General features: G+C 44.2%; 1 protein-coding gene across 2 annotated transcripts in view; it reads right to left on the reverse strand.

Annotated features, from left to right (window-relative positions):
• The window catches only part of LOC146861075 (UDP-glucuronosyltransferase 1A1-like), a 444,482-nt gene that overhangs the window by 210,599 nt on the left and 220,274 nt on the right, over positions 1-13,609 (reverse strand). The window lies entirely within an intron of this gene.

The following is a 13,609-nucleotide window of genomic DNA, read 5'->3' on the forward strand; positions in this document are numbered from 1 at the left end:
ATAAGTGCCTGAAATGTTTTGAAAAATGTGCTGTTGCATACCATTTGTATTGTTCTTTGCTTGTTTTGGGGGATTTGTCCAGCTTGCACAAGTGTTTGCTGCTGCCATCGAACGCCAGTCCATATTCTGCGAGGGAGCATATTTGTTGGTGCTGTGCTCTGCACTGGAAACTGTTCATAACTTTAACACCTGTTTCTGGTCTGCTACTTGCATGTGCTGTCAATGAGTGCTTTAAATGGGCTGGTATTGTCTAGTACTGAGAACTTGCACTTCTTTAATTTGAATGAAAGAGTCCCTGCACTTCTCAGCTCTGCTCCAATACATTTAATGGGCGAGCACCGCAATTTCTCAGCAGCAAAGAGGTACTATTGATAGTGACTGCCAGCACTTTTATATTTCAATTTAAAAGAGTGCAGCCAAGGTATCCTCAGCCCAGGCACCCAAGAGGGCACATGGAAGGATCCTGGACGAAGAGTGAAAATGTAGCTAAAATCTGTCCTCAGACTACCACACACTCTGCCAACTCACACTTCTGCAGACGAGGGGATGAACATATGCTAACTCTAAATATACTGCTGAGTTGCTGGTGACTAGGCTAACAATGGGGTGGGCTAACGACACAGGCTGTAGGTTCGGCAGAAGGCAACTGTGACAGGTTCCCATACATACCACTGATGGGGGCCCGACATAGCGGCCAACATGTACCATTATCTCCGCAAACTGTACTGTCTTGGACTACTGCCCCAGTAATGCTCTTTAAGATCCTCCCGCTCTGACACACTGACCCTCCCTGGAGAGTTGAGAGGTTCTTGCCTCTGTTCATTTTGAATTCTCTGCCTAGCACTTGATAATCCTCCTGTCATCCTGGTTTCTTTCTGGGGAAGACTCCCGCCACCAATCACTTTCAAGGTTCTCTTTTTCTTTGTTTCTTTTACTACAATTTATATTAGTTAATGCTGCGCATATTCCAGTGCTTAGTTATTAAAATATGAAGTACAGGTGCTCAAATTTATTTAGAAGGCCACACCCACTTCCCTCGGCTCCAGTCACTTCCACGAGTGGCTCCACCCACTTACTCTAGTTGCTCCACCCACATTCTCAACTGACACTGCTGACTCTCAAGTACCAGAAAACTAGCTCATGGAGGTAAAGGTTCATTTAGTGGACCCTGGGCAGATTCAACATAGGAGCCTCCATGCAAGACGGGGGCTGAAGGGAAGCAGCATGACAGTAACAAGTATTGGGTGTTCTACAGTCCCTATCCCAAAGGAATGTAAGAGAGATGTTAGACTTGGGGGTCTCTAGTTGGCACAGGTATGCACTTGTGACAATTAGGGACCCTCGCCTCTAGTAAGGGGGTACACTCCTAAAATAACCCCTGCTCACCCCCTTGGTAGCTTGGCACAAGCAGACAGGCTTATCTCAGAGGCAGTGTGTAAAGCATTTGGGAAGACATACAGTAACCAAGTGACAACACTACAGATGGACACCACACAGGTTTTATCTAAAAAATAAGTATTCTTTATATAGATTTACCACAAGACCATTAAACGACAAAGACACACAATACTGTTACTTTAGATGGTAGAATTTTGCTTAGTTGTCTTTAGTTCTTAAATGCGACACTTTAAGTCAATGTACCTTTTAGATGCGACACGCAGGGCAACAAAAGTGTTGCAACGATGTTGATGCGATGAAGTTTTTGGTGCAAAGAAATAAAGACGTGAAGATCTTCCAGATGCGGCACGCTTCTCCGATGTTGCGAGAAGTCTCGACTCGATGCTTCAGCGACACACTTTACGCGATGCGACGACAGCGACCTTGGCAGCGGCACTCTTCTCCGACGTTTGCGAGACGCTTCCGCTCGATGCGATGTTGCAGCGGCGACACCCCTTTACGCGATGCGACGACTGCAGCTCCGACGGCGGCACGCTTCTCCGTGGATGCGAGACTCTTCTCTTGATGTGGTGCAATGCGTCAGCTACGATGGCTGCGATGGCGACACGCTTTTTCGGCGTTGCGAGGCACTTCCTGGATGATGCGAGACGCTTCTGCTCGATGCGATGCTGCAGCGGAGACACACTTTACGAGATGCGACGACAACAGCTCCGACGGCAGCACACTTCTCCTTCTTGAGTCGCGCTTCCAGCTCCTTGCGACACGCAGTCCCTCAGAAGGCCCAACAACAACAGCACGTTAAAGCAAAGGGTAAACCCACTAATCACTGGGACCTGGGTAATCGAGCAGTATAAGGGAGAAAGGGTCCCAGGATATACAGACTTATTAAAAACTGACACACAAACAATCACAAAAGAATACAAAAAGAATGCTGACAAAGTGTTATTTAATCACACTTTGGCAAAGTATATTATTTTAATATATATATTTCTTTAGGTGCCACTCCCCTTGTCACACTGTCTTTGTCCTGAAGAAGACCCCGTTAGTAAGGAGCCTACTTACCTACCTATGTCCAGGGGTCGAAACGTCGACAATACTCCATCGCCAGTACTTCCAACAGTGTAATGTACACTGTGTTCTTGCTTGTACATGGTCTTTGTAAATAATTCTATTATTCAACCCAATGAATTTGATCTGGATGTTATGGCTTGAAATTGTTTTGCCTTGCAATTGAATTGTGACGTTTTTATACAATTTATATGTCACTTACCCCTCGTACCTCACTCAATTCACTATCCCCTCATTCCCTTCCTTGGCACTCCGCACTATTTGACCAAAGTCTATTGTATTTATTAGCAAATGTGTACTTTGCCAAAGTGTGATTAAATAACACTTTGTCAGCATTCTTTTTGTATTCTTTTGTGATTGTTTGTGTGTCAGTTTTTAATAAGTCTGTATATCCTGGGACCCTTTCTCCCTTATACTGCTCGATTACCCAGGTCCCAGTGATTAGTGGGTTTACCCTTTGCTTTAACGCTCTCATGGGCAGGTGCACACCTGCGAGGTATCTCATGTGACTCTTCCCCTTTCTTAAAATGGTGGAGAGTGAGACCCTTTCCTATACTGAGGAGTATATTAACCAGCTGTTACAGGACCCTAGGAACCTATTCCTTTCATCAGACACACCTAACATTGACTTTACACTCAATGATAAAATTGCCAGACTTGAACGTCTAGAAAAGAAGTTAATTCGCACTAAACTTCACGGTCATTTACTTACAAAATATCTACAGGCCAATATAATACCTGTTGGTTTGCAGATTAAAAATGAACCAGCAATCTTTATAGACATCCCCAAATTTAAAGAAGGCTTTAGTTTTATTGCCAATAACGCCTCACGACATTGGATGGTATTAGGGGTGGAAACAGCGGCAGAACAGGTTCAAGTGCTGTCAAGAGAGATCGCTGCTCTTAAACAAGAAATAGCGGGGGATGCTACTTTGATTAATGCTAAAAGTGCCCTTGAAAATCTTGATAAATCCTTAAAAGATTTTGAGATTACAACTCAGAACAAAAAGTTAGATAAACTCTCTAAGGATATCAGATTTTACGACAAAAAGATCACTTATCCTTACCTCAACGAGGATTATTACAAACAGGATAATTCAGGTCGTTTCACAGGGAGAGGTAGAGGAGCCTTTAGGGGTAGGAGGAACTACACCACCTTCTCTAACTCATCGGTGAGCTCGGATAGCGAACAGGAAGCTTCGGGCCCAGGTTACGACTATACCTACCGGGATAATTGGTATCCCCCTCAAGGATATCTCCCTTTTTTAGGGGAAGGCCAATGGAGACCACCACGGGGTCGAGGCAACTGGCCAAGAGGACCACCGAGAGGCCAACAGAATCCAGCGAGCACGAACTGGGACAGAGGCAGGGGGGCGATCCCCAAACAGGTCCGGTTTCAATCAGAGAACCACGGGGAGATCTCCACGAGACGCAAAGTGTATCGGTGGTGAATTCTAATAACAACCCAGTAGTCAACATTTCCACATACACCTTGAACACAGAGGAGCAATCCGTTCTTTCCAAAGGGTTGTCATTTGTTCCTACAGCCCACCCCAATGCTTTCAACCTTAAAACAGAACTTCATGGCTTTTTTCGCAAGATCCGTCTGAGATATTTCTTTAAGAACTCTGATGATACTCCCTCTAAATCTTTTACTGGACTACGTCCTCCATCCAAGTTCGTACCGCCCACTCATGCAATGAGTAATAGAATCCTGGCGTATGAGAACATGGTTCTGAGTGATGTTAACACCCTATTATCAACCTATAAGCTTACGATACCCAATACCAGTAAGGTTGAGAAAGCGGCCCTTCAAAGTCTCAAGAATAACAAGGACATTGTAATTAAATCTGCTGACAAGGGTGGGGCTATAGTGGTCCAGGACACTATGACATACAAATCTGAAATCCTGAGACAACTTCACGATGGTGTTAGCTATTCTTTACTTAAGTCTAACCCCACTAAGGATTTGGCGGAGGAAATTCATCATATCACTCTTGAGGCATTAGACTCTGGTTTTCTAAGTAAATTGGAATTTGATTACCTCAATCAGAGGAACCCACGCCTACCCACTATCTACACCCTACCAAAGATACATAAAGACTTGCTTCATCCACCTGGCCGTCCAATTGTATCCGGGTGTGGTTCACTATTGGAACCTCTCTGTAAATATATAGATTTCTTTTTGAAACCACTGGCTGAGAAAACAACGACTTACCTACGTGATACCATGCAAGTAATTACCATCATTGACCAAAAATCATTCAATTCCATGGAACAATTACTTGTCACCTGTGATATCGTCTCACTCTATACCAGCATCCCTCAGGAACCAGCTTTGAATGTGATGCGAGAAGTTCTGAATTCCAGACCAGCACCAATGAGGGTACCCACGGATTTCATTATTGCACTTCTCTCTATTGCAATGAAGAAGAACTTTTTCTATTTTCAGGGAAACTATTACATCCAAAAGAAAGGAGTAGCGATGGGAGCTGCCTTTGCCCCAGATCTGGCGATCTTGTATATGGACAATTTTGAACAGCGCCATGTCCTTAACAACAACCCTTTCTCTCAAAATGTAGATCTATGGAAGAGATATATCGACGATATATTATTGATCTGGAATGGCGATATAACTCAACTTAATATGTTCCATGAATGGCTTAACCAGTGTGATCAGGATATTCAGTTCACTATCCAGTCTGACCCCCTGGAGATACCATTCCTAGATCTAAAAATTTTCAGTGAAGATGACAAGCTTTGCACGACCCTGTACCGAAAACCAACTGAACGGAATTCACTTCTAAGATACAGCAGTTACCACCCCCGAGGCTTGAGAGACAATCTCCCGGTGGGACAATTTTTACGGATCCGTAGAAATTGCACGAAGAGATCTGACTATTTAACGGAATCTGAAGACCTAAGCACCAGACTCATCTCAAGGGGATACCCAAAGCGTCTGGTCAAAAGGGCCCAGAAGAGGGCGTGGTTCAATCCACGGGAAACCTTACTAACGGCTAAAGAACCTGCTGCCTCAGCCCATAAGAAAATGATTTGCGTCACAACTTTCTCAACCAGAAGCAACGCAGTGAAGAGGATAATCAACAAGCACTGGAGCCTTGTGTCAACTAAGATTGATCAACCATCCCTACCTATGCATTCCTTCAAAAAAGCAATGAGTATTAAAGATCATGTTGTTCATTCTTTTCTTGAAGACCCAGTGGAACCAACCATCCAGTCACTTTGGAACTTACCACCTATTATAGGCCATTTCAAATGTGGGTCATGCAAGGCATGCCCAACAACGATTCAATCTAGAACCTTTGCCTACAAACATCATGTTGTTACACTTGATTCCCATACTAACTGTAATTCTACTGACGTTATTTATGGGATCCTCTGTCCATGTGGCCAATTGTATATTGGCTAAACACAGCAGAAGATAAAAGTGAGAATACTGCAACACCAAAGCAGAATAAGATGCCAGGTCACTGGTGCGCCTTTAGTTGAACATTACAAACAGGTGGGACATTGCCCAGACCAAATGCAGTGGATTGTGTTAGAAAAAACAAGACTGGGGCCAAGGGGAGGAGATATATCCTCTATACTTACTGTTAGGGAGTGTAAATGGATGATTCGTTTTGACACAATCAATATGGGTTTAAATGAACAGGATCCTAGCAATGCTCAGTTAGCTAGTTTAAACATTTAGGTACCTTGGGTTACTGGTGGCCTCTCTGTGCTTGTAATTAGCTTGATGCTGAGGAAGACCCTTCAATGGATCCACGTGGGTTTTCTTTAGATCTATGTACTAATTCATTGTATAAACCTATTTATTTGACCTCAGATCCATCCATATGTAATTTTTGTTATCAACTACAATTAATTAATTACCAACTGATGTTTCCTGATTTCGACTATGGACCCTTCCATTTACTATCTTTGGCACTTTTCGTGGGTCATAAATACATATCAAATATGTTTTTGTATATATACAGTCGATCTTTGTTTACATTGATGGTCATTTAACAATGATAACTGATTTTGAGTTCATGTTTACCCATGTATTTATTTCGGCATGATGTTTCAAAAATCAGATTTATGCTGTTTATTCATTTAAATGTCTCAACGAATTATTTGACATTGTTCGCTCTAAGTTGCAATTCTGTATATATAACTATTTATGTGGCTATTATATCATCAAATTGCCAATAATGCTGCTTCCCCCTGGTCTAACAAAACAACGATTATTGCTGAATCATCTTGAGGAAAACAACTCCCGTTGTCTTTCTTCCAATACATTTTAGACCGCAGGCATCTAGCGTCTGCGCCGCGTTCAACGTCACGCGGAGCGTCTCTCTTTTTCAATGCTCAAACAGTGCAGTCTCCTTGATTTCCCAACGAACCACGAGGACAGTGGGTGCCGCCGCCTCCAACGGTAAGGGTCACACCACTCCCTTGCTATTGAGTGAAGAGCTGCCGAGATATATTTCACTTTTCCGGCTGCCAGCTCGTACCGTAGAATTTTATTTCTCTTTGGCGGGTTTTGAGAGAACATTATTCTGCATCCTTTGACTTGCCAAACATATAGGGGTGGGTTCTGTTATTCACCACACTCGACCCTATCCAATTTTATTTAAGTAACTTGTCGGCCATATACCTTGTGTATGCCCTTACCATCCCCGTTGCCATCCTTTTGAATGTGCCGACCATCAGCGCACTCTTCAAAACAATCTTTTTAAAGCAATGTTTTTTGGTGGAAGTGTGTGGGTTCCCTGTCCCTTAAGCTGTACTTCCTTTAGGCTTGGGTTTTTTAAGACATTGGTATTTTTACTCCTCTATTTTATTTTTAGAGGCTGGATTCCTTTGTAATTAATTTCACTGTCGCCACTGAGATTGCGCCATGGCTTCTGATTCGGGAGATATTAATTTCCCCGACTTTTTCGACATTGCCAATTAAGTAAGTTCTTCTAACTTAACCATTTTTGAATCCTATATGTGCTTTATGGATCTCCACTATGACACTTTATAATTTCTTTCTAGGTGTCACTCACTCTACCCCCATCGGGAGCTTTTCAGCCCCTGCGCCTTTTGACGCCAAGAAGTTATTGAATACTTGTTCACCTTCAATTTGGGTAAATATAGTCACTTGTCCCATTTTGAGTCCCTTCGATTCCGTCTATTTGGGATTCCAAATTGATTTAAAATATTTTAATATATATATTTCTTTAGGTGCCACTCCCCTTGTCACACTGTCTTTGTCCTGAAGAAGACCCCGTTAGTAAGGAGCCTACTTACCTACCTATGTCCAGGGGTCGAAACGTCGACAATACTCCATCGCCAGTACTTCCAACAGTGTAATGTACACTGTGTTCTTGCTTGTACATGGTCTTTGTAAATAATTCTATTATTCAACCCAATGAATTTGATCTGGATGTTATGGCTTGAAATTGTTTTGCCTTGCAATTGAATTGTGACGTTTTTATACAATTTATATGTCACTTACCCCTCGTACCTCACTCAATTCACTATCCCCTCATTCCCTTCCTTGGCACTCCGCACTATTTGACCAAAGTCTATTGTATTTATTAGCAAATGTGTACTTTGCCAAAGTGTGATTAAATAACACTTTGTCAGCATTCTTTTTGTATTCTTTTGTGATTGTTTGTGTGTCAGTTTTTAATAAGTCTGTATATCCTGGGACCCTTTCTCCCTTATACAACAACAACAGCAGGCACTTCCAAAGAACTCTGGGGAGCTGGGGGGTGAAGTCTGTTGTTCCTGAGACTTCAGCAGGAGGCAAGCTCTATTCCAAGCCCTTGGAGATCCTTCACAAGTTGAGCAAAAGTACACACAAAGTTCCTTTCTCCTCTCTTTGGCAGTAAGGCAACCACTGCAGGCCAATCCCCAGGTTCAGGGATAGTTTCCTCCTCAGCTTCTTTTGGTTCCTCCCTCAGCAGAGGTTCTTCTTGTTTTCCCAAAGTGATCTAAATTCTTGGGATCAGGGTCCCAATACTTATACCCCAAAATTCTTTGTCCTCTGAGGACAGAGGGGCCTTTGCCTAGTCCAAACCAGTTCCTGAACACTCTGTTTACCAGACTTCTCCTTTCCTTTCACAGTGTAGGGCAGAAACATCAGACGCCCCACAGGAGGTGGAGCCAGCATTGTGGAAGGCAAGTACAGCCCTGGTGCACTTTGTTGACAGGATTCCTTCTCTTCATTCACTGTGCAGGGCAGAGACATCAGTCGCTCCCCAGGAGGTGGAGCCAGCATTGTGGAAGGCAGCCACAGCCCTATTCAGGTCCCAGGTACAACTCCTTCCACCCATCTAGATGCAGTTCCCTCTATTCACCACTGGGACACCTCACCCTGTCTCCTGGAATTCCCCAGCCCTGTCACTCAAAGAAACCAGACAAAGGAATACACAGCCTAGCAGAGGCAGGTTTGAATGGTTAGACAAGAAAATGCCTACTTCCTAAAAGTGGCATTTTCAAACACAGAATGTTAAAACCAACTTTACTAAAAGATGTATTTTATCATCCTGAGTTCAGGCATACTAAATTCGAATTTCTACGATGTTCCCTGAGTCAGTTAGGATTATAAGATGTAATAACCAAACTGCCCATTCTGGCCTTTGGAGAACAGGTAGCCTTGCAATAGTGAATAACGAAAATGGCTGTAATTCACTATTAGAACATGCCACACACACCAGGGCATGTCCTACCTTATCCTTACAATGCACCCTGCCCTTGTGCCTACCATAGGGGTGTCTGATATGAAGAAAAGGGAAGGTTTAGGGACTGGCAAGTGGGTGCACTTGCCCAGTCAGCATGACAGTACCAGACTGCACGCAGGCTCTGCAATGGCAGACCTTAGACACATGTTTACAGACTGCTTTGGTGGGTGACACAACCAGTGCTGCAAGCCCACCAGCAGCATTTGGATTTACAAGCCCTAGGCACTCCTGGTGCACTGTACTAGGGTCTGACAGGTAAACAAAACCAACCATTCATGGAATCACACATTATACATCAATTTACAATAGGGAGCACTTGCACTGTGGCACTGGACAGCAGTGGCACAGTGCCCTGAGCAACTAACACCAGCAAAAATGCATGGGGCAACAGCGAAAAATGGGAGGGAGACCCACACCAATGTGCCAGGTCTAACAAGAGCCAATGTTGAATAGGAGATTTTTTTTTCTTTTTTAGGTCAGGATTACATGCTATCCCCACTTGAAAGGTCTATCTCTGTGTTTCACAGAAAGTCAGCACGTCATGTGGATCTCCGTTAAGTAGATCGCTGCTCAATAAACACTATGGTTCCGCCTTGGTTTGCACCTCCATTTAGACCATTCTAGTCAGCTGGTTGTGCACTGGTCTTTTGTCCTAAATGATGTGGAAAGTCCAGTATGCCGCATTTAACTGAATGAAGTCAAGTGGGGTATTGGTGTTCTCAGCTTTGTGGGCAGCATGCGGTCTATAATCGAAGCACGAGCAGGGTTTAACAAATCAACACGCACATCTCAATTGCTTCTTCTTTGTGCAAGAAAAACAAAAATGAATGGAAGAACCAAAAAGGGAATGAATACAGATTTTTAAAGCGTTCTATTAACAAAAAGTGTGCGTCCACACGCCAGAGACGGAGGAGGAAGTGGAAAGTGACTGAAAAAGAACATTGGAAAAAGGAATGAGAACAGTGCACATCTAAATTCAAATGAGAGTAATTAAAACAAACATATGCAGTTTAGTTTGACTGTTAGTGTTATTATCAGTCTATAATATAGCTTCAAAAAGAGACATTACACTTAGTAACATCATGCTTCGAGGCCCTGAGCTCCCTTATCTTCCCTTTTCTGTGAGGCACTCTCTTTTCACAGTGTCTTTGGGTCATCATTTTGAAAGACATCCAGGAAAACTGTGTGGGTAGGTCTCCTTATTCAAAACAGTGCAAACCACCTTCCTAATCATGTGTGTTGGGGGAGGCACCTTTAGAGCACATGGTTCGGAGCTCTGCATGTGTTCAATGCATGAAGCTGCTGCTCACTGGTCTGCGAGTGATGCACATACCTGAGAGCATTTTACACGTGGGTGAGAGATTATAATGTGTTTTAGCGACTGTAGCTCAGAGCTTTGACCAGGCACATGCACAGTGCAGGCCTGTTGTGGGTTCACGCTCCAGCTTCATAGTGCAGACATGCTCTGCTTTCTGCAGCTGCAGGCGACACACACACACCTCCAGCAGAGCAACAAAATAAACACATTCGGACCACACGCCTGACGGTGCTAATGCTGTCAGTCTGGTCAGCTCCCCAAGGTGGAACACCTCTCACAGACACAGCAACTCCTAGTCACAGCCTCACCCACCGACGCCCCACTCCTTGGCGCGCAAAAGTGATATGTGATGCAGTTTGCTTCAGTGCTTAATTTGAAAAACAGTAAGTGCTGGTACCCAAAGTTTTGCTCAAATTCTGTAGGTGGCAGTATTAATATTGGGGATGCCGCATACCAATGCAACGTATTCTTGATTAGAAATCATGGCTATTTCATCCAGCACCAGTCACCCCTTTCCCTTAACTCGTGCACGTTCTTTTTCATTACTGCTTTCTTCCTGTGTCACTGTTTTTCCATATTTCTCTTCATCTTTCTTTCTCCTTTTTATGTTTTTGTCTCTCTGCTTTGGGTGAAAGTCTGATGAAGAAAAATAGGTAATGATCCCCCAAAATAAGTGCTGGTGGGCCCCACCTGCAACAACCAGTTCAAATTAAGCACTCGGAAAGGATATGTAATCTACCTTTCTGTCGCGGTCACGGGTACCAACTTCCCAACTAGGTTTAGGCTCCACACTCACCAGTACTTACATTTATATAGACCCAGAATGTGCCAGCGCTCATAGGGTTAACACATATAAACTCAGTACCAGTATGTTTTGGTGAAATGGAGAAGCATGTGAAAAGCCAAACATTGCCATACAGTAGATATGGCCATAATTGTAGGCACTAGAAAGAGTAGCTACGCTGTCTGAAATTAAAGACGGGAGCAATTTCAGGAACTCACTATGGCTGCACTTCCAGGTATATTAGAAGGGGTGCACAAAGGCGCTAGAGCTAACTGCAGTCTCACTTAACAAACGTGGCTGTACTTGTAGACACTGGAGCACTCTTGATCACAAGTGAACGAAATGCACCCAGACGCTGCATATGGCAGCGCCTTAAAGATTGTTGGAATCCATCCACTAATGTCAGATCACAAACAGCAAAAAGACGCTTGAACGTAAAGGCACTACCGGGCCATGTATTGATCTGCACTTTTGGGCAGAGCAGAGGAATGTACTCTGAAGCATTAGAGATGACCTAATCACTAGCCTTGCTAATGTTTTCGTTCTTTTTACAGACTAGCGTAGATAATTTCTCCACATAACAACATCACAGATAAACAGAATATGCGATGATTTATATTTATGTTTATACATCAGGGTCGGATTGGTATAGTGGGCACTCGGGCAATGCCCGAGGGCCGGGTCCCAGTTCCAGCTGTGAGCTGCTTTTTTTAGCAGTCTGGAGGGGAGGGGGCATTTCGGCGGTTTCTGTGTTGTTCGATGCTGCCAGGGGCCCAGTGTGTGCCTGAGTGGCCTTTCTGGAGGCAGATGGGCGTCCATTCCCTCCCTTTTATCAACAGACAAAGGTGTCACTCCCGTTCACTTGCTAGGCCGGCCAATTAATATATGCATATTGAGCAGGGGCAGGGGGCCTGAGCAGAAGTGGCCTCACTTATTTTCAGGTGTGTTTCACCAGTGTAAACGAATCCGCGCATTTGTTTTACCCTACTCCCCATTTTTATATAAAATTTCGCCAAAGCAGTGTTTTGCGGAAAGGCAATATGCAAATGTGGGTCACTTTTTTTTAGCGTGCCTGGGACGATTTTTAATCCCAATCCAACCCTTTTTATACTTCATATGCAAACTGCAAACATCGAAATGGTACACAGAAACAAAGTGAGAAAAAAGAGGCCCTGACTGGACTGTTTTATCAGATGAAGGTTAATAAAGACTATACCCTGTAGGAGTTGGGAAGGAGGAAAACATGTGGATGATGAGTGTCAAAATAATCATACAATTGGCTTACCGTTGGGAAAAGCTAAACTAAACAAGACAAGCAGATTGGCTAAAATGAGGGTAAACGCCTGGGTAAAGCAGCAGCCTAGGGAGCTCATGGTGATGAAGCCCAACCCCCGTAATGTGATCCAGGGTCGTAACACAGGCCCCCACAGCCCCGGTGGAGCAGGGGGGGCCCGAGCTGCAGGGGGCCCCCTCAGCACAATTCTCAGGCCCAAGAGCTCCGTGTACGTGGCAGGGGGCCCCCTCAACTTTCGTTACGCCATTGATGAGATCTCCACTCCACTGCTCAGAAGATCACCTGCACTAGATAAATATCAACACCGAAATTCTGGAGGTCCATAGAGAGGGCGAGGAAGGCAAAGCTGCTGGAGAACATGTGGGAGGGAATCGAAAGGGTCCCGTCAAGATGCTCGGGTTCAAAACACACATTTTTTCAAATGAGTCACATAAAACAGGCTGATTCTGAACAGGACTGCACTTGGTGATGGGTCCCGGCCACGAGCATAGAAAAGGCCGAATTAATTATGTATGGCCAGCTTCAGCTGGATTCAGTTCAGTGAGTGCGAGTTGTTTAAAAAGTATAGCACACACTTTTTATTTACTCCGACGTCACATTAAGTTTGTGCGGAGACATGAACTTTCCCAGCCTGCCTCATCCCAAGCTCACCCATCAGCCCGCCCCTTAACCGCAATTATTTAACAGGAATGGCATGCTCCTTAGTGAAAGGCAGGTGTGCACTGCTGACATCACTAGCAAGATGCAGTCATGCCTGGAGATGGGTGGGCCATCCTCAGGAGACAAGCCAGGCAGACATCCGAACTGACAGAGAACAAGACAGGTGCATTTATTTTTTATAATTACTGGGCCCCCTCCGCCGAAGGGGAATATTCATGTTAAATAAGTGCCGGTGCTAAGCACCGGAAACCACCGACACAAATTAAGCACTGGCATATTCCTTCTCTTTGGGGATTGTTCTGCATGCCACACAGATAACATGCACCCAGCAATAAAGCTGCTGAGTGGAG

The sequence above is a fragment of the Triturus cristatus genome, chromosome 3_1 (genome assembly GCF_964204655.1).
Source record: "Triturus cristatus chromosome 3_1, aTriCri1.1, whole genome shotgun sequence".
Lineage (NCBI taxonomy): Eukaryota > Metazoa > Chordata > Amphibia > Caudata > Salamandridae > Triturus > Triturus cristatus.